The following is a 23,836-nucleotide window of genomic DNA, read 5'->3' as shown; positions in this document are numbered from 1 at the left end:
CGACAGATGCCTCCCAGATAGGGTGGGGGGGGCATTGTCTGGGCAGGCTAGTTCAGGGCTCCTGGCTTCCGACAAGCTCTTCTCCACATCAACGTGTTGGAGATGAGGGCTGTACTTCTATCCCTACAGGCCTTACACAAGTTTCTTCCTCAGGGCATCATCGCCATCCACACAGACAACATGTCGGTGGTCTGGTATCTGAACAAACAAGGAGGGACCAGATCGTATCCCCTTTGCAGAGAGGCCATGAGAGTGTGGGAATGGGCTGTAGCTACCAACCGCTTCTTGGTAGCGACCCACATCCCAGGAAAGTCAAATGTATTGGCGGACAAATTAAGCAGGACAATTCTCTCTCCTCACGAATGGTCTCTAAACCGCACAGTAGCAGCCCAGGTTTTCAGGAGATGGGGGACGCCGTGCTGCGACCTATTTGCAACTCCACAAAACACCAAGTGCCAAAGGTTCTTCTCCTTGATTCCACATCAGGAAGTACCAGCCATGGATGCTCTAGCACAACCTTGGCCAACAGGGCTACTTTATGCCTTTCCTCCAATTCCACTCCTTCCCAAAGTTATTCAAAAAGCTTCTCAACTGAGGTCTTCAATGATTCTGATTGCCCCATACTGGCCTCGTCAGATATGGTTTCCTTACCTGAAAAAGCATGCAGTGGACGATCCGTGGACCTTAGACCTGATCCCGGACCTGCTAATCCATCAGTCGGGACATTGGCATCAGTCCCTTCAATCTTTGAAATTGACAGCTTGGCTCCTCCACTTCCAACCTTAGTTAGAAGGCACACATTAGACCCGGAAGTTGTTCACATTTTATCTTCGGCCCACAAACCCACCACTAACAAATTGTACCTCAGTAAGTGGAAGAGGTTTGCTATCTGGGCTCAACTCAAGGGCTTAGACCCTATCACTGCTCCTGTCCCAGAGGTTTTGAAATTCTTAACATCCCTGTTTAATCAGGGATCTTCTGTCTCAACTATTAAAGTCCAACTAGCGGCTATCTCTAAATTCCACGAATCCACGGATCCTCCTTTGATGAGCAGCAGACTATGCAAAACGCTCATTAAAGGTGCGACTCTGTTAGGACCACCAGTTTTTCATCCTGCACCTCCGTGGGATCTTGATTTGGTGCTTCGCATTAACATCTCCCCCTTTCGAACCGGCTGCTACATGCGAATTAAAATATCTGTCTTGGAAAACGGCATTCTTAGTGGCTATTACTTCTGCAAGAAGAGTCTCAGAGCTTCAAGCCCTGTCTATTAAACCACCGTACTTGATTTTCCACAAGGATAGAGTATCACTTAGGCCTAATCCATCCTTTGTCCCAAAGGTCTGTTCTAGTTTCTGTCTTCAACAATCTCTAGAGCTACCAGTTTTCTTTCCAAAATTCTCTAATGAAGCAGAATACACTCTCCATAAATTGGATGTTCACAGGCAATTACGCTTCTATTTAGACAGGACTCAGCAACTTCGTAAGTCAAACCAGTTGTTTGTGTCCTTCTCAGATAATAAATTGGGCCAAACCATCACAAAAGCTACTATCTCAAAATGGATCAGAGATTGTATAACTCAAGCCTATTCTTCTTCGAATAAGCAACTTACATCATCTATCAAAGCTCATTCTACCAGAGCTATGGCTACTTCTATAGCCTTTCATTCCAAGCTCGCTATATCGGAAATTTGTGCTGCGGCTACTTGGTCCAACCCGCACACTTTCATTTCCCACTACAAATTGGATGTGGCATCTAAAGGACGAGCATCATTTGGTTCCACGGTACTCAGGAGTGTTTTCCAGTGAGCCACCCAGGATTCAGGTGCTAGGGACGCTGTCCCATCATTCAGAATGTAGGCGAGATAGGATCACATAACATCTTTTAGTTATGTACTCACCATAACTTCAGATGTTTGGGATCCATTTCGCCTACATTCCTGATACCCACCCTCCTTCCCCCTGCCTTGCAGATCAGAAGAGATTGAACGGTTTTGAGTTCAACTGTTTTTTATCTTGTTTCATCTGATGATGTTATATAAGCAGGGTATGTGTGTGTGCATGTATGCGGACAAACTAGATCTGGGGGACTGGTAGTGGTGCATCCTGGGATATAGTAAGCTCAGCCAATAAGAGACTTCGCTCTTTGGCATAAGCGTGCCGAGTCGGAGCCGAGGGATCGGCTCCGAACCCATCATTCAGAATGTAGGCGAGATGGATCCCAAACATCTGAAGTTATGGTGAGTACATAACTAAAAGTTTTCACAGTGCTAAATGGTCATTGTGGGATGGAGCCCAGCTGTTGATGACTGGAGGTTTGAGGGACCCGACTTGACAAATCAACAGTTGTAAGGGTTTGTTAATGTGTTAACTGGTTAATGTTGAGTGTAATTGTAACCCTGGATCTGTTCATTTCCTTATGTAACAAATTAATAAGCACTAGACTGTTTAAAAAAAAAAAAAAAATACAAAATATGGGACCTTCAGGGATTCAAAACAGTATTGTTTAAAGGGTCTGCACTTTTACTTGTTTTTGTTTCTTTGATTTGACATGTTTATGGAAGATGAAACTGAATACATTTTTTTTCGAAAAAAGTGCACCATCAAGAAATATAAACTTGTACAAAAGGCACCATGTAGCTGCTTCAAGAATGGTCTAGGCGGTGATTCCTCTAAGAAAGGCTGTAGTGGCACTTTATAGCTCTAGTGGAAAATAGTATAATCTGGGGATTGTTTTCTATGATGCTGGCAACAAAAGGCAATGAAACATGTTAACCAGCCGGATATGGTTTGCTTGTTTTAGCAGGCAACCAGGATTGATGTTTTGGAAGACCCCTCTGTGTTCCTAGGTCACTAAGGTGGTCTTGTACCTCCAAGGCCAGGGCAAAGCAGTTGTCACAAAAATTGAAGTCCACCACTGTCACCCCATCTCAGGAACTCATGAGTTTGCCCCAGTATTGCCTGGTTTTGTTGAAGAGCCTGCAGCCTCCTGAGCAATCATCACCATTTGTGTGTGTGTGTGTGTGTGTGTGTGTGTGTGTGTGTGTGTGTGTGTGTGTGTGTGTGTGTGTGTGTGTATGTGGGGGAGAAAGAAACACACTTCCACTAGGACCCACATTTAGAGCAGCCCTTCATAAAGTGAGGGATTAATCCAAATGTGAGGCTTAGGAATTACGTCTGGTAAAGATAGGAAATGGAGAGCTTCTAAAAAAATACCTTTGCATATGTATCTTTTGAGACAGATTCCCAACCCCCTGCTCCCAGGAAGACAAGTTAGTGATTCTTTCAAATACCTTTTTATTAAAACCTTTTTTGTAGCTCCAGCAGTTATGTCCATGGATTGTCAAAGGGAAATACTCTGGCTGTAGCCAGGAGTACATTTCCATTTATAGAATAAGATTCTTGATGTACTTCACAGAATCTGTGCCCTTAGTTGCCAAATTTATATGCTGAAGTGCTAAAGGACTCTCCTAACTTGCGTAAAAGGCGGGGGTGGGGGGGGGTGAGGGCAAAAGGATAAGGAATTGAAAGCAAAAGTGCTAGACTTCAGCAACTTTAGTTCTCTGGTGGCTAAGCATGCCATTAAATGTGGCTGTGATTCAGCAGGTGCCAATCTGGCTGCAAAGACACAGTCCCAGCCAATGCCTTGTTAAGCTGGAGTTCTTTATGCCACTTAAGATGAGAAACTTCCCTTCAGCCACCCTGCTAAGAAGGTTTTATGAGGCTAGAGGAAAAAAGACTGATATGTTTTTCATTCTGCAGCTCCTTGATTATGCAGAAACTACCACACAGAGAGCTAGCCTGCACCCAAGTCAAGGGAGACCAAAGGTAAGAAAAACAATAAAAATAAATGGAAAACAGACCATTAAAGGACAACCAGAGGTCCTCAAGACCATTGTTTGAAAGAGGGTGGAGGCTTGATTCATCCAAGCTTTTCCTTAATTCATTTCACTTCCCAAATCCCACCCTTAATTGCCATCCTTCTGTCTCACTTACATTACACTTCAAGTTGGTCTCCCTTTCCACATCAAAATGTACAGGGTCACTTAGGCCTTTTCGTGAAGTAGTCACTCTGGAGAATTGGATAGTTCAGATCCCAGTCTAGGGCCACACCATGTATTTTCTAAGAAATCAGAATTCTTGGGTAACCTTCCACCCCCAAAGGTCCAACGAAATTTGGTCTACACCCTACCACATTATCTTTTGCTATAGGGAAACATACAGAGAATGAGTATCCAGTAGAAAAGGGCACAAATTTCAACTTGTGTAGTCCTAGTTCCAAGAAAGGAAGGAGGGCTGTCTTAGAGCTGCCAAGATTAAACAAATTTCCAAAAGTCCTAAAATTCAAGATGTTAATATTCCAAAGCCTTCTTACTCGTCTTCTTCCCACAACCTTACGCAGTTGTCTTGGAAGTAAAATATACATGCCTTCACATGTTCAAGAAGCATCTTTTGAAAAAATAAAAAGGATTTGCAGTTTACACCGTCTTTCTTCAAGTCCCTGGGCTTCTCACAGACTACTAAAAACCCTTCTAGTGCCACAAGGTAAGTTTTGTTTCTAGGAGCACATCTGGAAAGGGAGCAACTAAAGGCTTCTCTCACTCCTATATGAGTTTCTTTCTGCCCAAGTACTTCTAGACAGTAATACAGTATAGTCATGTTTCAAGGGGATTTGAGAATGTTGAGATGCTAGTTTTCTCATTGCAAAAGTATTTAGAACAGCACAAAGAGCATTAGTGGCCTACGTCTATTATGCCATCCTTTGGTCTGTTGGTCAGTCTCTCACATAAAAGGAATGGAAAAAGCGTAGAGACAAGTGCTAGACAACTGGGCGGTATACTTATTTTTCAACAGCCACCCCAGGCTCAAGAACTGAAGAAGTTGAGGTACTATTGCACCTTACTCAGATGACTTCACATGCTGCTAAGACCTTTTTGGAAACTGCCATATCTAGTACACTTTCGATGTCCATTCGACTGGTGTACATGCAGGTGTTAGATGGATCCCAGAGCTGGCTTCTGATGCTCATTAACCTGCCTGTCTTAAATTCTCAGAACAAGAGAGAATGAGCACTTCACTCATTGGACCTAAATAGTACATTTTACTTGGATAAGCCTGAATACCCCCAGATGAGTTGATCAGCTATTTTTGCCTTTTGAAAAAGCAAGGAAGGGAGAGATGAACCATCTTTAAAGCATCTTTAATGAATTGGCAAAAGTGGAATCAAAGCCGAAGTCCGACTCAGAACCAGTGGAAATGGCACAGGATAGACCACAACCACAGCTCCAATAAACCCCTTTATTCCAGCTCACAGCAGAGGGTAAAAAACATAAAAAAAACACATTAACGCCAACACGGTTGATACGTTTTTGTCCTGAGACCTCATCAGATGCGAACAAAAAAAAATTACAACCCCATTACATTTATGATCATTGAAATTCCACCATTGAGAAGAGAACTGATTAAAATCCAATTAATAAAATACACTCTTATTAACCCTTACATACACAAATTCACATTTATAAAAACATTTTTATAAAGCACCTTTATAAAAAAAATATATTTGTAAAAACATTTGTTGACGACAAACCCCGGTAAAAAGATTGAATTATGGCTAAATAAAAATAGCCCATCTAGGGACAAACCAAGTTCACGAAACACACACACTAATTTGTCTACCCCAGCCTCTACAGTTTATATGTACCAAAAATATGGGAAGTGCATACTCACCTGTACGTAGGTGAAGTATGATTTTATTTTGTATTGGAAGAGATAGCTAGATGCTTGAGGGGGACCCTGGGAGACTCTGATAGAGCATAGAGAAGTTTACTGGCAAATACTGCTGGAAGCTAATAAGCCCCTCTGTTCTCAATGATATTTCCCTGGCACCAGTCTTGAAATTGAGAGCTGCAAGACTGTAGAGGCTGGGGTGGACAAATTATTACATATGTGTTTTGTGAACTTTGTCCCTAGGTATTTATAAGCCGTGATTCAATTTTTTACTGGGGTTTGTTGTCAACAAATGTGTTTTTTACAAATGTATTTTTTATAAAAGTGTTTTTGTATAAAAATGTTCTTTAAATGTGAATTTGTGTATTTAAAGTTTTATATCATGCTATGTTACACTCATGACTAGGGTAATGAGTGTTTTTTATTTTATTAATTGGATTGTAATCAGTTTTCTTCTCTCAATGGTGGAATTTCAGTGAAGGGCATATAAATGTAATGGGTTGTAATTGTTTTTTGTTTGCATCTGATGCAGTCTCTGGATGAAAACATAACCGTGTTGACGTTAATGTAATGTCCTATTCCAGTGTTGCAGTATTCTACATGTGGGTGTGCCCTTCTTCCTTCTAGTTAGTCCGGCCAGGATTCAAAAGATTTTCAGTCGCTCTATGTGTGTCGGACATCTGATGTGGCAGCAGGAACATCCACCATAAATATGACTTCTACAAGCACCAGCCCTCAGAACTTTTCAGCCGCCAGTCATACGCCAGGTGTTCCTGCTTCTCACGGACGTCTGATCAAGAAAAATTCAGTTAAGTACACCATTGAGGATCCTTTCAGTCCTTCTGTTTTTTCATATAGTCTGTTCATGTCATCCGGAAAGGACAAGTGTAAGTCTGGCTGGCAGATTCCCCACAGAGACACCCACGATCAGTGTCTATTTTGTTTAGGTAAGGGAACACGACCACGAGAACTGCACTGTTTGTCAGTCTTTCATCCTTAAGACCTTATGTCGCTTTCTTCAGGCCTTACATCTGTACCTAGAAAACCAACGACTAAAACAAATAGCATTAGGGATGGAGGCTGCATCCGACGCCCCGTCTGAACCGCCAAAAAAGATGGCAGAGACCTTGCAGCGTATTCCTTCAGCTGCGCTTCTACCGACCGTTCCTCAGTCTGACATTGGATTGACTGAGGATTCCACTTCCACCAGTGAGGGTAAAGTGGGTACCTTGGAATAAGCTGCACAATCTAGAGCAGAAGGCACATCTTTAGAGGCTTTACCAGCCTCTACCTTAGACTCAGTGGGGTGGGGACCAGTGCTTTCTCTGGGTACGTCGGATTTTGCAGCCACCATCCCTACACCTGACCCAAGGCCTTTGCCCAGCCAAATGCCAGCTAGGCCTCAAGAAAAAAAAAAATACATTTATTTTCATGCTTTTGAAAGCAGGCCTTCAGCCAGAATTTATTTAATGCCTTCATGGCCCTTAGGCCTACTAATACAGGGACCCCTACCACTGCTCCTCCCATCCCAAGTCCTAGACCTGTAATTTCTGTAAGGAGGGTAGAACATTTGGAGGTGGAGGAACTGTCTGATTCTTCAGAGGATTCCCTCTCCTACTCCTCTGAGACCCCCCCCCCGGGATATGGATTTCCAGAAGAAGCAGCCCCCTATTGAGCCTGACTCCCCAATGGAAGATCTAACCTTTGGGGAGACCATCAACATGATGAAAGACCGCACTAAGTGAGAAGCCTCAGATATAACAAAAGTACCAATGAGGTTTTATGACCTTAAACAGATGGACCCCCCCCCCCCCCCCAGTCCTTCTGCTATTCCTCTTTCAGCCAGCCTTCTTGGATGCCTTTGCCTGTGCTTCCATCCAGCCTGACTCCCAACCTCCAGCCCCTCGGAGAGCAGATAGACTCTACAAAGTCCCTGAGACAAAGACATTTCTGATTAAATGCCCTCTGGCTGACCCAGCCACCATCTCCATTTCTACTGATAGGGCTTCCAAGCTGCTCCCTACCACTACCATTCTTCCAGCTGACAAAACAGCAAGACAGTGGAAAGGTTGGGCAAGAAAATACACTTCTGCCACCCTGTCATTCAGGGCCACTACCTACCAAATTCACACAACTAAGTATTCCTTAGCACTACTGGACAAGGCCACTAAGGAATTAGCTGACATCCCAGATTGTGCAGCCAAATTCTCCTTGACCTCCCTGCCAGCTCTCACCTCTCGGGTGAATAGGCACTCCTTAAGATGCAGCTATGATGCAGCTGACACCTCAGCCAGGTCATCGGCTTCTGTATTAAAAAGATGTTCTTGGCCACACCTTCAGCCGCTCCCCGCCGACTTCAGGGCCAAACTTAATGATGCTCCTTTGGATCACTCTGCCCTGTTCGGTGGAAAAGTGGCTGACCTCTTTAAGTCCCTGCAACAAAAAGGCAAGGAATTGCAGGAGCTCAAACACCTGATCTGAAGTAGGAGATTCATTTGTCTGCAACCTGTGGGTTATGGATCCGACATCGGATCCGAACCGGCATGGTTTACCAGCTATGGATCCAAGCTCTCAGCTCCTTCCCTCACCCATAATGCCCTGCTCTCCCTACATGACCTCAGATCTTGTTTGCCGCGCTGGTGACCAGATTTGTGTTCCTAAGCTCTTCAGCTAAGTGCTCTTTTTCTAGTATTTAGAGTGTTAAAAATTGTATTTTTGTGTGAAAGTTTAGGTTTCCCTATTACTTAATTATACTTTCTAGTGTTTTAAATTTAATTTTACTTTTCCTTCCCCTCGCTGGTAGCGTAGTGTGTGTTTGGGCCTGTTGAGTGCTTTAGTTACTTTGCTTTTACCCTTAGTTTAAGTAACTTTTTTGTGTTTTGGGATGTCTGAACAACCCAAGGCTGTGTTCTCTAAGTGCTCCGAGTGTGGCCATAAGCTTTCCCCAGCTGATGGCCACACTCTGTGCGTTAGATGCCTTGGGGATGAACACCTCACTTCTGGATGTTCCATTTGTGCAGGGTTCAACCCCAGGGCATTGAAGGAGCGGAGGTCCAAGCTTGTCTTGGCGGGTGTTTTGCCACCGGACTCGGCTCCGGCCTCCGCTCCTTCGGGGATAACCGTTTCTACGGTTGTCTCCTCTCCGGCTCCCCCTCCTCCTCCTGGGACTCAACCTCCCTGTAGTGGTTCGGAGGAGAGGGAAGCTAGAAAGAAGGACCGGAGGGAGAAGCACCATAAGCGGCGGGCCGAGACCTCTGTTTCAGCCCCACCAGCCAAGCGGGCTTCTCCTCCGGCCTCCTTGTCTGCTGGTTCTCCCCCTCCTCTGCTCCGGTCACCTGTGTGTTTTTCACCGGGACCTGAGGAGGAGGAGACCCGATCTCCGTCGAGGCTATCCAGGAGGCACTCCAGGCCTACCTCGGTAGCCTCGTCGAGATCGACCTATAGCCTGTCAGACGCTGATCTGGATCGGATGATGAGAAGGTTCATCCAGGCCCAGATGCAGATGGGAGTGCTCTTGCCTCCCCCCCCCCCCCCTCTGGGGGGGAGCTCGACCCCTTTCTTTAAGCCAGTTGCTCCTTCTCCGACCCACTACCTGGGTTCAGAGCAGTTGGAGCCGAGCAGCTTCGGAGCCGGGGGTGGGTCGGCGCCGATAGTACTTGGTACTTCGGATCCGACCCTGCCCTCGAGTGCTTCGGATCCGACCTCTCGGAGCCTGGATCCGAGCTTCGGATCCGGGGGGGATCAGTGCTCCTTCGGCGCAGTCTGTGTCGGAGCGCACTGTCCCTTCGGATCCGAGCCGCGCCGCTCGATTCACTCCTCGGATCCAAGCGGGAGCCGATTGTCGGATCCTTTGGTCGAGGTCGGCTCCCCTTCGGCTTTTGATGTAGTGGAGAGGGCCCTGTTGAGGGTCTCCGAACCCTCGGCACTTGCTTCGGCTCCGTCCCGCGCTCCATCTGCACTGGGTCAGGCTTCCACCATCCGGCACTTGGGACAGCCCGCTCCTTTGCCCCAAGCTGTTCCCCTGGAACAGGTCACTGTTTGCGAGGAGTCCTCTGACAGCCCCCGGAGGATATTCCCCGCAAACATACGTGCAAAAGGAGGCACATTGACTCCCCCGAGTCTCTCACAGAAGACACGGACTTGGAGGAAGGGGAAGGCTCCCCAAGATCACCCCCCGAGGATGTCTCATTTGGAGACATCATGGAAATGCTCCGCATAAGGGGGGGGGGGGTTTGCCCCCAAGTCTTCCTCGGACGAGTCCGTGTTCTTGGAGGCATTTGAAGCGGGCCCGTCTACCTCTTGGGTGTCCCCTCCTGCCGACCCCCTGGTGGACCTCATTACCACCAGGGTGTGGAAGGAACCGGACACCGTGGAGCCAATCCCAAAAAGGCCCGACCGTATCCTCAGTCCCCCGGCGGCTGACCGTGCCCATTGGAGTAAGGGGCCTCCGGTAGATGCCATGTTGACGGCGGCCACCAAGAGGGAACTTGCTCAGGAGAGTCCCTCAGTCCATCCCCCAAGCAAGGAGTCTCGGATGATGGACCGCTTGGGGAAGTGGATGTTTAGTTCAGCGACCTTCTCTGTGAGGGCACTGAACTACCTGGCACATGTGATTAGGATGCAGCGCGATCTTATAAAAGAATACGCTGCATCCCCCCCAGAGTCCATGTCGGAGGAGGACAAAGTGCTGCACTCCACCCGCATGGCCACTCAGGTCCGTCACTAATACTTCTATGCGGTTACTGTCCCATGCTACGGAAGGTGCCGCTAGAGCCGCAGGGGCAGGCCTAGTTACTAGACGTCAGGCCTGGCTCCGTCAATGCGATTTCTCGGAGCCCTTCAAGGCGTCATTTGCGAACGCCCCTTTCGATGGTTCTGCCCTCTTTGGCAAAACTGTTCGCGACACTTTGACCCAGAGCGAGAAGGACGGGAAGACGCTGTCTGCCATCGGAATCCGCTTCTCTGCACCCCAGAGGCCCTATTCTAGGAACCAAAAGGGTCAGAAGAAGATGTGGTTCCGGAAGTCGCAGCAATCCCAGCCTGCTCCGGACAACCAGTCCTTCCGTGGCAGAGGAGGACAGGGAGGACGCCGCCCTAGGGGCAGAGGGGCTCCCAGGAACTTCGGGTCCAGAGAACCCTTCTCTGAACGGCCCGCACAGCAGCCCTGAGGGGTTGTATGGCTGCTCCACTCTGGAGGCAGTCGGGGGACGTTTTTCGGAGCACCTAGCGGCATGGGAGTCCATAACATCAGACCGCTGGGTTCTCCAGATCATATCCAGAGGATACCGTATCCCCTTTCTTCACTTGCCAAAATTGAAGTCCCTCCCCGACGTTCCACCCGGTCAGTGGGAGGCCGCTTTGGCAGAAATTGGCCATCTGCTAAAGAAAAGAGCCATCCAGCCCGTCCCCCCAGACCAGATCGGATTAGGGTTCTACTCCAGGTTCTTTTTAGTGCCAAAAAAGACGGGGGAATCTAAGACCAATTTTAGACCTTTTTCTTTTGAACCTGGCTGTTCCCAAGGAGAAATTCCGAATGGTTACATTGCAGTCTATTCTCCCACTTCTGGGAGAAAACCACTGGATGTGCTCCATAGACCTCAAGGATGCGTACTACCACATTCTAATGGACAGGCGCTCCAGGAGGTTTCTCCGCTTCCGGCTGGGAGCCAGTCACTACCAATTCCGGGTCCTTCCCTTTGGTCTCACCACAGCCCCCAGGGTGTTCACCAAAGTATTAGCGGCCCACCTGAGGCTTCAGGGGGTGCAGGTCTTTCCTTACCTGGACGACTGGCTTCTCACCGCCCCAACAAGGCATCTACTTCTCTTGGCGCGAGACTCCTTTCTCCATCTTGCTCCACGCCTGGGCATCACGATAAACACAAAAAAATCCAACCTAGCACCCACTCAGCTCATAGATTTTATAGGTGCCAGGTTAGACACGAGGAGATTGAGAGCCTTCCTCACAGCGGACAGAGTGCAAAGCCTACAGCTCCAGGTGCGGGCCATTCTCCACTCAAACTCGGTTCCGGCGGAGTTGGTCCTGAGGGCCCTAGGGTCCATGGCGGCAGCGATTGCGCTTCTTCCTCTCGCCAGGTTCAATATGCGTATCCTTCAATAGACACTCATGGTTCAGTGGTCGTATCTTGCTCTTCCTATGCATCATCCCATTGCGATCAGCAAAGCGTGCAGGCGGTCCCAGCTGTGGTGGCTACACTCTCCAGATCTCCACGGAGGCCGCCCCTTTTGTGCCTCTTCCCCTCTCGCCACGGTGACCACGGACGCCTCCTGCCTCGGGTGGGGGGGGGGGGGGATTTTGCAGGCCGGACGGTCCAAGGCACGTGGGACGATTCAGAGATCTTGCTGCATATCAATGTTCTAGAGATGAGAGCAGTGCTCTTAGCGTTGCTAGAACTTCAGGCCTTTCTTCCCTTGGGAACAATTGCGATTCAATCGGACAACATGTCTGTTGTCTGGTATATCAACAAACAGGGAGGAACCAGGTCTTACCCCCTTTGTCGAGAAGCCATGAGAGTGTGGGAATGGGCAATCTCCACCAACCGCTTTCTCATAGCAACGCATATTCCGGGTCGGTCCAACATCCTGGCGGACAAACTCAGTCGCACCATCCTCACCCCCTACGAGTGGTCTCTCAATACTCAGGTAGCGGAACGCATCTTCGCACAGTGGGGAACTCCTTGTTGCGATCTTTTTGCGTCTCCCTCAAACACCAAATGCTACAGTTTTTTCGCCCTGATACCTCCTCCCGGAGGTTCCCCAAGAGACGCTCTGGTGCATGCTTGGCCACCCGGTCTTCTTTATGCTTATCCCCCCTTGCCTCTGATGCTCCAAGTTCTTCAGAAAGCCTCTCGGTTGAGGTGCAGAATCATGCTCATTGCTCCTTTTTGGCCTCGACAGATCTGGTTCCCCTTCCTAAGGTCTCACTCAGTGAATCCTCCTTGGATTCTAGATCCCATTCCGGATCTGATTTCTCATCCATCCCACTTACCTCCTCTGAACCTGGACAACCTCAAGCTGACCGCTTGGCTGCTCCAGTTCCACTCCTGATCAGGACTCCCGGTATTTCGTCCCCTGTTAAGGCCATCCTGGTGGCAGCTCATAAGCCATCCACTAGGAAAGTCTACCGTAGCAAGTGGAAACGGTTCTCTTTGTGGGCGGAACGCCAAGGCCTGAACCCCTTCACAGTTCCTCTCCCTTTGGTGCTTGACTTCTTAACCACTCTTTTTAATGATGGTGCCAGCAGTTCCACAGTCAAAGTACAACTTGCATAAATTTCTCATTATCACATTGGTCATGACTCCAGTCCACTGATGTCTGCCAAATTGTGTAAGATTTTCCTTAAAGGTACTTTTCTTCTCAGGCCCCCTATAAAGCAAGCGGTTCCTCCTTGGGACCTTTCCTTAGTTCTTCAGGCCTTGACCCCCCCCCCCTTCGAACCGGCGGCTACGGTAGATCTGAAATTCTTATCTTTCAAGACCGCCTTCATAGTAGCCATTACTTCGGCCAAGAGAGTCTCAGAGCTTCAAGCATTATCAGCTAAACCTCCGTACTTGGTCTTTCATCCGGACCGTGTTTTCCTCAGGACCAACCCGTCCTTTCTTCCTAAGGTAGCTTCTGAAGCAAACATTAATCAATCCATTAACCTCCCTGTTTTCTTCCCTAAATATCAAAACAAGGGTGAGTACAAGCTTCACACCTTAGACGTTCACAGGCAACTTAGATTTTATCTAAACAGGACTGCTGGTCATAGGCAATTCGACCAGTTGTTCATTTCCTTTGCTAAATTTAATTTGGGCAAGCCAATTTCCAAAGTCTCATTATCTCGCTGGATTTCACAATGTATCTTACTAGCTTATCAAGCTTCAGGAAGGCCCGCACCGGAGGGTGTACATGCCCATTCAACCCGGTCAGTCTCTACCTCGGCAGCCTTTAAGGCTAGGATTCCTCTAGATGATATTTGTGCAGCAGCCACGTGGGCTTCATCTCATACCTTTATTTCCCACTACAAGTTGGATCTTACATCTAGGGGTAGAGCATCCTTTGGCTCCGCGGTGCTCCGGAATATCCTTCCATGATGGCCGCCCAAGATTCAGGTAGCTGGGGACTCTGTCCCACAGGTTGCAGACAAATGAATCTCCTACTTCAGATTTAGAAGTTATGTACTCACCATAACGTTCCATCTGAGTAGGTGTATTCATTTGTCTGCAACCATCCCGCCCTCCTATCCCCCATGGCCTTTCAGTTTCCTGCATATGTTGTTACCCTTTTCAGGGTGTTTATGCTGTTGGCAAACTCGATCTGAGGTCATGTAGGGAAAGCAGGGCATTATGGGTGAGGAGAGGAGCTGAAAGCTTGGATCCATAGCTGGTAAACCATGCCGGTTCGGATCCGATGTCGGATCCATAACCCACAGGTTGCAGACAAATGAATACACCTACTCAGATGGAACGTTATGGTGAGTACATAACTTCTAATTAGTCTCGCCCATCCCGACATTCCACAGGAACTACTAGGCCAAGACCGAGTTCATCAGAAAAACCTGTAGGCCTTTGGCTCCACCCAGTCCAGGAGACCCCATAGAAGACAGCCCCCTCTGGCTAGAGCTTCTCCTTCCTCTAGTTAAAGTCCTCCCTTTCCAGATAGGGTAGGTAGTGTCTGCCTGCCAATCTCTCTTCCCATCCCTCCCCCTGTCTGCCCGTCTCTCTCGCTGTCTCTTTGCGTGGTCTCTCATCACCTCAGACAAATGGGTTCTGTCCATCATACAGAATGGTTACTTCATGACATGTATCACCCCCCCCAAACAAGGCTGGGCATGCCTTAGCCTCCCAGTCAGCTACACCTCCTAAGACAAGGTACTGCAAACCTTACTAATACAAGGCACTGTAGAAACGGTGCCTACAGAATCAAAAAGAAAAGGATTCAATTCCAGAATTTTTTTGGTACCCAGAAAAGACGGACCATGGAGACTTATCCTAGACCTCTCTTGTCTCAACCCCTTCCTAAAGGTTCTCCTACCTTCAGGATGCTCACTCTTCCTACCCTCTTCCCCCTCCTCCTACCCCAAGGATTTATGGCAACCCTAGACATAAAGGATGCCTACCTCCACATACCAGTAAAGCCCACCTTCAGGAAATATCTCAGATTTCTGGCAGGCAAATCACATTTTCAGTTTTGTTCCTTGCCCTTTGGGCTTTCCAATGCTCCCAGGGTATTCACAAAATGTCTGGCTCCAGTCATCGCTTACTGCAGGGCAAAGGCCATCCAAGTATTCCCCTACCTAGGCAACCCTCTGATTCAGGCACCCAATCAAAAGGCTCCTCGTTACACCCAGGCCCTTCTGCTCCTCCTGCAGTCTCTGGGTTTCCTTATAAACTTACCAAAATCTCACTTGGAGCCCGCACAGGGCATTGTCTTCCTGAGTTGCAAAATCCAGACAGACCTAATGAAGGCCTTCCTACCACCAGAGAAGGTGGTGTCCTTGACACACCACCTACTGGAAGCCCTTCAAGCTTCAGAATTGACAGCAAGGCAATTTCTGTGACTTCTGAGTTGCATGTCAGCCACCATACCCATGTTGCCCTTAGCGAGACTGCACATGAAGAAACTACAGTGGTATCTTCGATCAGTGTGGACTCAACACTCCCAACCCCTAGAGTTCAGGGTTCCACTCCTTCCCTGCTTGAAGCAGGAATTGTGATGGTGGGTGTATCAGGTGACCAAGAACCCAGGCCTCCCTTTTTAAGTACCCACACCTTCCCAGACTATGCATACAGATGCCTCAGATATGGGATGGGGAGCAACCCTAGGCCTAATAAAAGTGCAAGGTTTGTGGACAGACTGAGACAGACTAGAACACATAAACGTCAAAGAAATTAGATCAGTCCTCCTTGCTTTACAGGCCTTCCTACCCTGTCTAGAGAAAGGCCCTTTCAAGATATTCACGGACAGCGCCACAGTCCTGTGGTATCTGAACAAACAGAGGGACAAAATCTTACCTCCTGCGCAGACTAGCTGTGCAGGTGTGGGGTATGGCCACCTCACAGGGAATTACCCTACAGGCAGCCTCCATACCCTCCCCTGCACAACTCCCAGGCAGATTACCTAAGCAGGACCATCTCAAACAACCATAAATGGATGCTTCAAAGAGATGTTTTGAATCTGGTCCACAGGTGGGGTATGCCTCAGATAGACCTGTTCACCTCCTCTATAAACAGGCAACTCCCTGGTTACTGCACCAGGACACCAGAAATTTCTGTATGCATTCCCCTCGTTTCCATTGATTCAGAGGGTACTGCTGAAAATTCTGCAGGGCTCACCAAAACTCTTGCCAAGACAGTGCTAGTTCCCCCTCCTCCTTTATTTGTCCAAGGACAATCACCTCAAGTAACCCCCCCCCTCAGTGGACTTGCTCACACAGCACAAGGGGACTCAGATTAACCCACAGTGGCAGTCCCTGCAACTCACCCTGTGGTGGATAGGAGTCTGATCCCTTCAGACACCACGAGGACGTGCTAAGTGTCCTGCAGGAGGCCAGGAAATCCAACACAAGAAAATCCTATCTTTCGAAGTGGAAAAGGTTTTCTATTTGATGTCGCAAAAGACAGTTGGACCTGCTGGAAAACGACATTCCTTTAATCCTGTCTTACATGTGTGAACTAATGCAGACAGGACTGGCTTACTCATCTGTAAAAGCACATTTGTCTGCAATTTCTGCCTGTTTACCTATGGACCCTCCCCTTGCATCCAGACTTCCAGCTAAACTTTTTCTCAAAGGGGTACTGCACTTGAGACCACCCAGGAACTGCCCCCCCCCCCCCCCCCGGTACCTTAACTCTGTATCAGAGAAATTCACTTTAACCTGCTTTGAGCCAGCAGACGAGGCTGCTATAAAATTTTGCACATGGACAACTGTTTTGTTGGTAGCTCTGATCTCAGCCAGAAGGGTTTCGGAGCTGCAAGCTCTTACGGCTACACACCACCCTTCTTAGTCTTTCACTTTGACAGGGTGACTCTCGGGGACCAATCCATTCACACCCAAAGTAGTGAATGACCTATCCTTGAATGAGGCCATTCACCTGCCTACCTTTTTACCCTACCCGCAGGGGGATAGTGAGAGAGTACTTCATTCCCTAGATGTCCACAGGCAACTTAGGATGTTTTTCGTGTTTCATTGTTGCAGTCATCACACTTGGGTTATCTGCCTGCAGGGTAGCCCTCAGTTGGCCCGAATACCAGAGTCTTGTGATTTCTGTGTCTGATGCTGTTGCCTCTTCCTTGACGCAAGGTCGTCAGGGGTATAAAACATGCAGCTGATGCCATTACATCAACTTTTCTTGCCGAGAAGAGCCCAAAGCAAGAAGCATTTTGCAAGCGCCAGTTGGCCGCTACCTGAAATTTTCATTATTCGAGTTTCAAATCTGAAGTCTTCTAAAGCCAAGTACCTAGTTGGAGATCCTTTTTTCTTGCTCTAACCGATGTCAGAAAAAGTTGACAATTGTTTTCCCTATGGAAAGCAAATCCCTCACAGAGATTTTCATTCTTAATGCGTCACCTGTTCAGGCCCAGACCACAGCGTTTCTCGCTGTAGGTTTTGTGCCCTGTTCAATGCCCGAACTATTCATCATCTGGCTGCTGTCTTCGTTGCTAAATTCTTTCGCTCTCGTTGTCCACATTACAAAATGGCTTTGATAAGCCATCCAACTACTGATCTTCCAAAAATAACTATAGGATAAAGATGGAGACAGACTGCATAGGTCCAAAATTGCCGATGACGCTTCCATTAAGCTAGTCGCCAGTTCGCCGGTACTCAGTGAGAGGCCCTTGATATCCACTTGTAAAGATTCACAGGCATCTACTGAGATGCATTTGGAGTCCGGTATGCTGCGAGACGCTTCTTAGAATATGGAACCTGCAGATGTCTACCTTGGATGGGTCCGGAGCCGCTGTGCAGGCACCGGCTACTGAGGGTGTATTCAGACCTTCTGATGTTCGTATTAAACTGACTACTTCGTTTCTGACTAAAACTACCGAATTTCTTAAGCCCAGAGTTTGCACTACGCCTAGGAAACAGACGACCAAATCACATTCTCAAGCTCCCATACTGCAGAAACAAATGCTTAGAATGGCTGAAGACTTTATTACTTTAATCTGGGGAAGCCAGCCTTCCCCCTCTAAAAGGCAAAGGAGTGATTTTCCTTCTGATTATACAGATCATGAGTCTGATGACTTTGACCCCTCTGATTACCATGACATACCCTTATCTACCTGTGAGGATTCAGATGCAGAGGATTCCATTCCCTCTGCCTCCCCCTCCCCAGAGGACCTTTCTTTTGGTGAAACCCTGCATATCCTCAGAGAGCATTTCCACTGGGAGTGCCAGGACTACCCACAGTCCAAAAAAAGACACTGGGAATTTTTAAACTTGCATCAGCACAGGCCTCTAGCTATCCCTCCTGTTCTGGAAATTGTAGATAATGTCTTCATGGAATCGAGTCGTACCCCCTGATACTTTGCCACCAGCTCCTAGAAAGCCTGACAAGGTACTACAGAGTACTTGACTCTATCAAATTTCTATTTAAAAATCCCACTGCAGATCCAGAGACCACTTCTCAGGGACCTAAAGGTATAATTCTTCTACAGCCAAAAAACCCTACCCCTTCGGACAGGGATTCTAGGGCTTTAGACAGATGGCGGAAGAAGGTATATACCTCTGCAACTCTTGCCATTAGAGCTTTAAAATGCCAGTTCCACATGTTGAAGTACCAGCAGCATATTATTGAACTAATTAAACAAAAATGATGTTGATTCCTGGCTGTGCAGACAAGATTTACAAGCGTTAATGCATTCTGCAAACCAAGTTGGAAAACATACTTTGCAGTGTGGTTATGATGCCTTAGAAGCATCTTCCAGGGCTGCTGTCACTGGGTCTGTTCTGAGAAGGCATGCTTGGCTGAAGGAACAAATCTTGCCAGATCATGTCAAAGCAAAATTACTAGATGCTCCATTAAACCAAGAATGTTGGTTTGGCACAAAAGCAGAAATTCTTAAGATGGCGGAAAAAGCTAAATCTATGCAAACCGTTAAAGATTTCCTACAGGTACAGCCACCTAGATTCAGTAGGCATTGGCCATCTAAAAACTGATTCTTTCCAGTCCCTCCCAGACCTTCTCTGTCCAAACCCAGGGGCATCAGACCACCAAGACTACAGTCTCAGGGTATGCACAGATCTAAGCAATGGAGTGCTCCCACCTCAAAAACAGGGAGTGGTAAGCCACCCACAAGTTCACAGCGACTTGTCCTTCATCCTTCCCAGCCATGTCCAAGTACTTGCACCCCTAGGAGGAAAACTTGTCCTGCATGCAAAAAACTGGGGGTACATTACCCAGGACAGATGGGTCTTAAACATTGTATCCCAGGGATACACATTCTACTTCCACTCACTGCCAACCCCAAACAGATTGCCTGACCTTCCCCCAAACCAGTGGGCAGAGGCCCAAAAGCAAGTACTTTCTCTTCTCAGTATCATGGCTATTCAACTTGTTCCAACAGAGCAAAGGGGACAGTGTTTCTACTCCAGACTGTTTCTGGTGCCTATATAAGAAAACTCTTGGCACCCTATCCTGGATCTGTCAATTCTCAACACCTTCCTGATGGTATCAAAATTCAAAATGCTTACACTAAAACAACTGCTTCCTGTGCTAGCCAAGGACTCCTGGCTGGTCACCCTAGACTTAAAAGAGGCTTATCTGCAAATCCCCATTAGGGAATCTTGCAGGAAATATCTACATTTCAGGGCAGGCTGTATGCACCATCAGTTCTCTGCACTTCCCTTTGGCTTATCTACTGCGCCCAGGGTATTCACAAAGTACCTGGCTCCAGCCATTGCATACTGCAGGCAGAGAAACATTCAGATTTACCCTTACTTGAACGATTGCCTGATTCAGGCAGACAGTCAGGAATTGCTACTTCAGCACCTGACATTTGTAAAGAGACTCCCTAACTTATCTGGGGTATACCATCAACAAAAAGCAATCACGTCTGATACCAAACCAAAAAACTGTATTCCTGGGAGCAAACTTGAACACAACTTCCCAGATGGCATTTCTAACTCCAGAAAAGCAGGTTTGACAAACTACTGGACACCCAAACCCGGCTATCTTCAAGAAAAATACTGCAAGCCCTAGAGTTCATGGCCTCATGCATTCTCTTAATTCCATATGCAAGACTGCATATGAGGAAACGTCAGTGGTATTTAAAAAGTCTATGGTGTCAACATTCTCAGGACCTGGAAGCAGTGATTCCTATCATTCTTTGCCTAAGGACAGAGTTCCTTAGGTGGGCTGAGGCCTGCTACCCCAATGAGGGACTCGCTTTAACTCAACCCCCACTGCCCAAACCCTGACAACGGACGCATCAGACTATACATGGGGGGCACACATGGCAGGCAAATGCATTCAAACCAAATGGAGCCCAGGACAAATGCCACCTGCATGCCAATCAAAAAGAAATGTTAGCTGTACAGAATGCTCTGACAGCCTTCAAATACCGTATCCTTCCAGGACAACTCTTGTTAAAGGCAGACAACACCACAGTTATGTGGTACATAAAACAAGCAGAGGGAACTCATTCCTACCCTCTCTGCAGGTTTAGCCATGGCTCTGTGGAACACAGCCTTGATCAGTTAGGTGCACCTGCAAGCTCAATTCCTGCCAGGGAAACAAAATTCACTGGCAGATGACTTGAGCTGAAATCTAATGGACCCACACGAGTGGAAACTGGAACCCAACTCATTCAAGCTTCTTATCCACAGGTGGGGGACACCAGAGGTGGACCTCTTTGTCCCCCCCAAAACCATCAGTTGAGCAAATTTTGCACCAGAACTCCCCACAGTCAAGCATGGAAAGTGGATGCCCCTATCCTTTACATGGGAAAAACTCTCAATCTCTGCCTTTCCCCCTCTGCCTCTCCTCTGGAAAGTGCTACTCAAGATCAAACAGGTCAGGCCAAGGGCAGTCCTGATTGCAGCAGACTGGCCACGTTGCAGCAGACTGGCCACGCCAGCACTGCTACCCACTTTTACAAAGTCTGACAAGTGCCACCCTGGCACCTGCATCAGACCCCCCCCCTCTCTGCTGTCCCAGCAGGAGGGCCAGATTTTGCATCCTCAGCTGCAAACCCTGATTCTAGCAGCCTGGCTTATTCCCTGAATACATCACCAGCAACCCTCAGCAAACAGGTGCTGGATGTCATCCTTGAGGCCAGGAGGCCTAGTCTTAGGAAATCCTATTCAGAAAAGTGGAAGAGATGTTTTTCTTGGATCCATTCTCAGGGCAAGGACACAACTGTGCCCACCTTGCTTCAAATTCTGGATTATCTAACAGAGCTGCTCCACAAAGGCCTGTCCTTCTCTTGGATTAAGATTCATGCCTCTGCCATCTCAGCTCATTACAATACTGAGCCACCCCTCTTCTCTCACCTCAGGTCAAACAGTTCCTGAGAGGAGCGAACAATTGAAGACCCCCCGAGGAGAGCTACCACTCCTGCCTGGGACCTTAACTTTGTAATAGAGAAGCTCACACTTACCCCCTTTAGACTCTGCTGCTACAGCAGAGTTAAAATTCCTTTCTTGGAAAACAGCCTTACTTCTAGCCATCACTTAAGCAAGAAGAGTGTCTGAGTTGCAGGCCCTTATGTCTGTAGAACCCTTCATTATCTTCCATGTGGGCAGGGATTCCCTCGGGACTAACCCGTCATTTATGCCCAAGGTGGTATCCAGTGTGGCTTTAAACCAATCCATCCATTTACTAACCTACTTTCCTAATCTTCAGAATAAAGGGGAAAGGATCCTGAACTCCGTGGACGTGCACAGACAGCTTAGGTTCTACCTTAACAGGATTAAACCTTTCAGAAAATCTGACCAGCTGCTAGTCAGCTTTGTTACAGGGGCAGAGGGCAAGGCCATTTCAAAGCAAACCATCTCCAAATGGATAGCACAGTGCATCCATTTCTGCTACAAACACCATGGAAAACCTACCCCACAGGGGATCAGAACCATTCTACTAGGGCTACCTCTACTGTATTTCTCAATGGAGTCCCTACCAGGGACATTCTGGAAGCTGCAACCTGGAGTTATGTACACACCTTCGACTAGCATTACCACTTACCTATCTTTTCTAAATACAGAGCTGGATTCTTTAAAGCAGTCCAAGGCCTGCTAGCCAGCCCTAATACTTGTTGACTGCCTCCACCCTCCCTCAGCTTTGTGAATCAACCCAAGTGTGATGACTGCAACAGTGAAACACGAAGAATATACTACAGTTGTGTACACTTACCATAAATGTAGATGTTCGAGTGTATTCACTGTTGCAGTCCTGGTTACCCTCCCTCCAGGTCCTTGACTTTTCTATACTTTCTACCTATCCTCTTTTTTGGCCATATCTTATGGCAAGGGTATCTACTTTTTACTGGAGGTGTTCCACACCGTGTAATTGCTTCTTATTTTGGGGGCTCCTGACATCTGGGGCAAGAAAAACTGATGTAATGGTGTCGGCTGTATGTTTTATACCTCTGATGTCATGGAAGAGGCAACAGCATCTGATGCAGAAATCCCAGGACTCTGGTATTCGGGTCGACTGAGGGCTACTTGCAGGCAGATAACCCAAGTGTAATGACTGCAACCGTGAATACACACTAACATCTACATTTATAGTAAGAGTACACAACTGTACTTTTTACCTACATAAAACCAAGCCCATTAGGAAATCAGAGCAATTGATAGTCTCCTTCCACCCCAGGGCTCTGGGGAAAGCGGTGACCAAAACAGATCATACTGGCCCAGATTTCCAGGGCAATTTCCTTCTGTTACCTTCACCATGGGAAGACCTTGCAGGGCAATGTCAAAGCCCATTCCACCAGACCAATGGCTTTTTCTGGAGCCTTCTTTAAAGAGCTAGATACCAGCACCATACGTGAGGAAGCTACTTGGTCCTCTGTGCACACCTTCACCAAGCACTACAAGTTAGACCATATCTCCAGAGCCAGAGTGGGGTTTGCCAGAGCTATCCTACAGGGATTGCTAGAAAACTCTTCTAGGCCACCACCCAATTCTCAGTGAGCTTTGGCACTCACCCAAAAGTAGAATACTGCAACATTGGAATAGAAGGACACAGGAAAGTTATGTAACATCTTACCATAACTGTAGATGTCCTTCTCTTCCATGTTGCAGTATTCCTTCCCTTTCTGTCAGGTTGCACTTGCTTTCCTGGGTGACACTGGAAGACTTGTGCCCTTATTGGACTGGCTCCGACTGGGGGGTTTTAGGTTCTGAGCTCTGGTGCGTACAGACGTCACTTTTATGGCCCATGTTCCTGCTACCACGTCAGATATCCGATGCACCTAGAGGGACTGAAAATCTTTTGAATCCTGGCCAGATGAACTGGAAGAAAGAAGGGTAAACACACATGTAAAATGCTGCGATATGGAAGAGAAGGACATCTATGGTTATGGTAAGATTTTACACAACTTTCCTTTATCATCCTCTTGGGCTGCTTTGGTTTTCCTTGGGCATTTCAGTTCTGAGACATTTGTATGTCCTTTTTGTACCTTATTCCTTGGATGTAGGGTATGCATCTCAAGTACGATGCCTGGAAGTTGTAAAGGCTTTGGTATTCTGGCTGGATGTTCAGCTACTCTCTGCATGATATCCTAGTAATGAATACTGCAGCATTGAGAAGTTATGACATTTACTGTTGTGAGATCTTGCACAACTGTACTTTCTTCATTAGATCACTGTTACAGTGGCCTAAGTTGTATAGGATATATGCTGCTCAGGATATGACAACTGTCCAGAATCCGAAGGTTTTAGGCACCATCATTGTGCCCTCACCACTGAAGGGCTTGAGGAGAGCTATGTAAAGTTGGAGGTTAGGACACCAAACCTTGAACTTTCTTGCAGAAATACTCTCCCTGCAGGCTTTAAGTGATCAGCCAACTAAAGCTTCAAGGCTGGGCAGATAAGTAGCCTTCTAGGAAAATATTCCACTTTACCTATATTTCTGAAGGAGATTACCTTTTTATATTTATATATATA

General features: G+C 47.4%; 1 protein-coding gene across 1 annotated transcript in view; it reads left to right on the top strand.

The window, feature by feature from the left end:
* The window catches only part of NIPBL (NIPBL cohesin loading factor), a 4,951,262-nt gene that overhangs the window by 885,460 nt on the left and 4,041,966 nt on the right, over positions 1–23,836 (top strand). The window lies entirely within an intron of this gene.

This window comes from Protopterus annectens, chromosome 1.part0 (genome assembly GCF_019279795.1).
Source record: "Protopterus annectens isolate FY-2018-M chromosome 1.part0, PAN1.0, whole genome shotgun sequence".
Taxonomy (NCBI): domain Eukaryota; kingdom Metazoa; phylum Chordata; order Ceratodontiformes; family Protopteridae; genus Protopterus; species Protopterus annectens.
The sequence above is the reverse complement of the archived record's forward strand: the minus strand, read 5'-3'. Positions and strand labels throughout refer to the sequence as shown.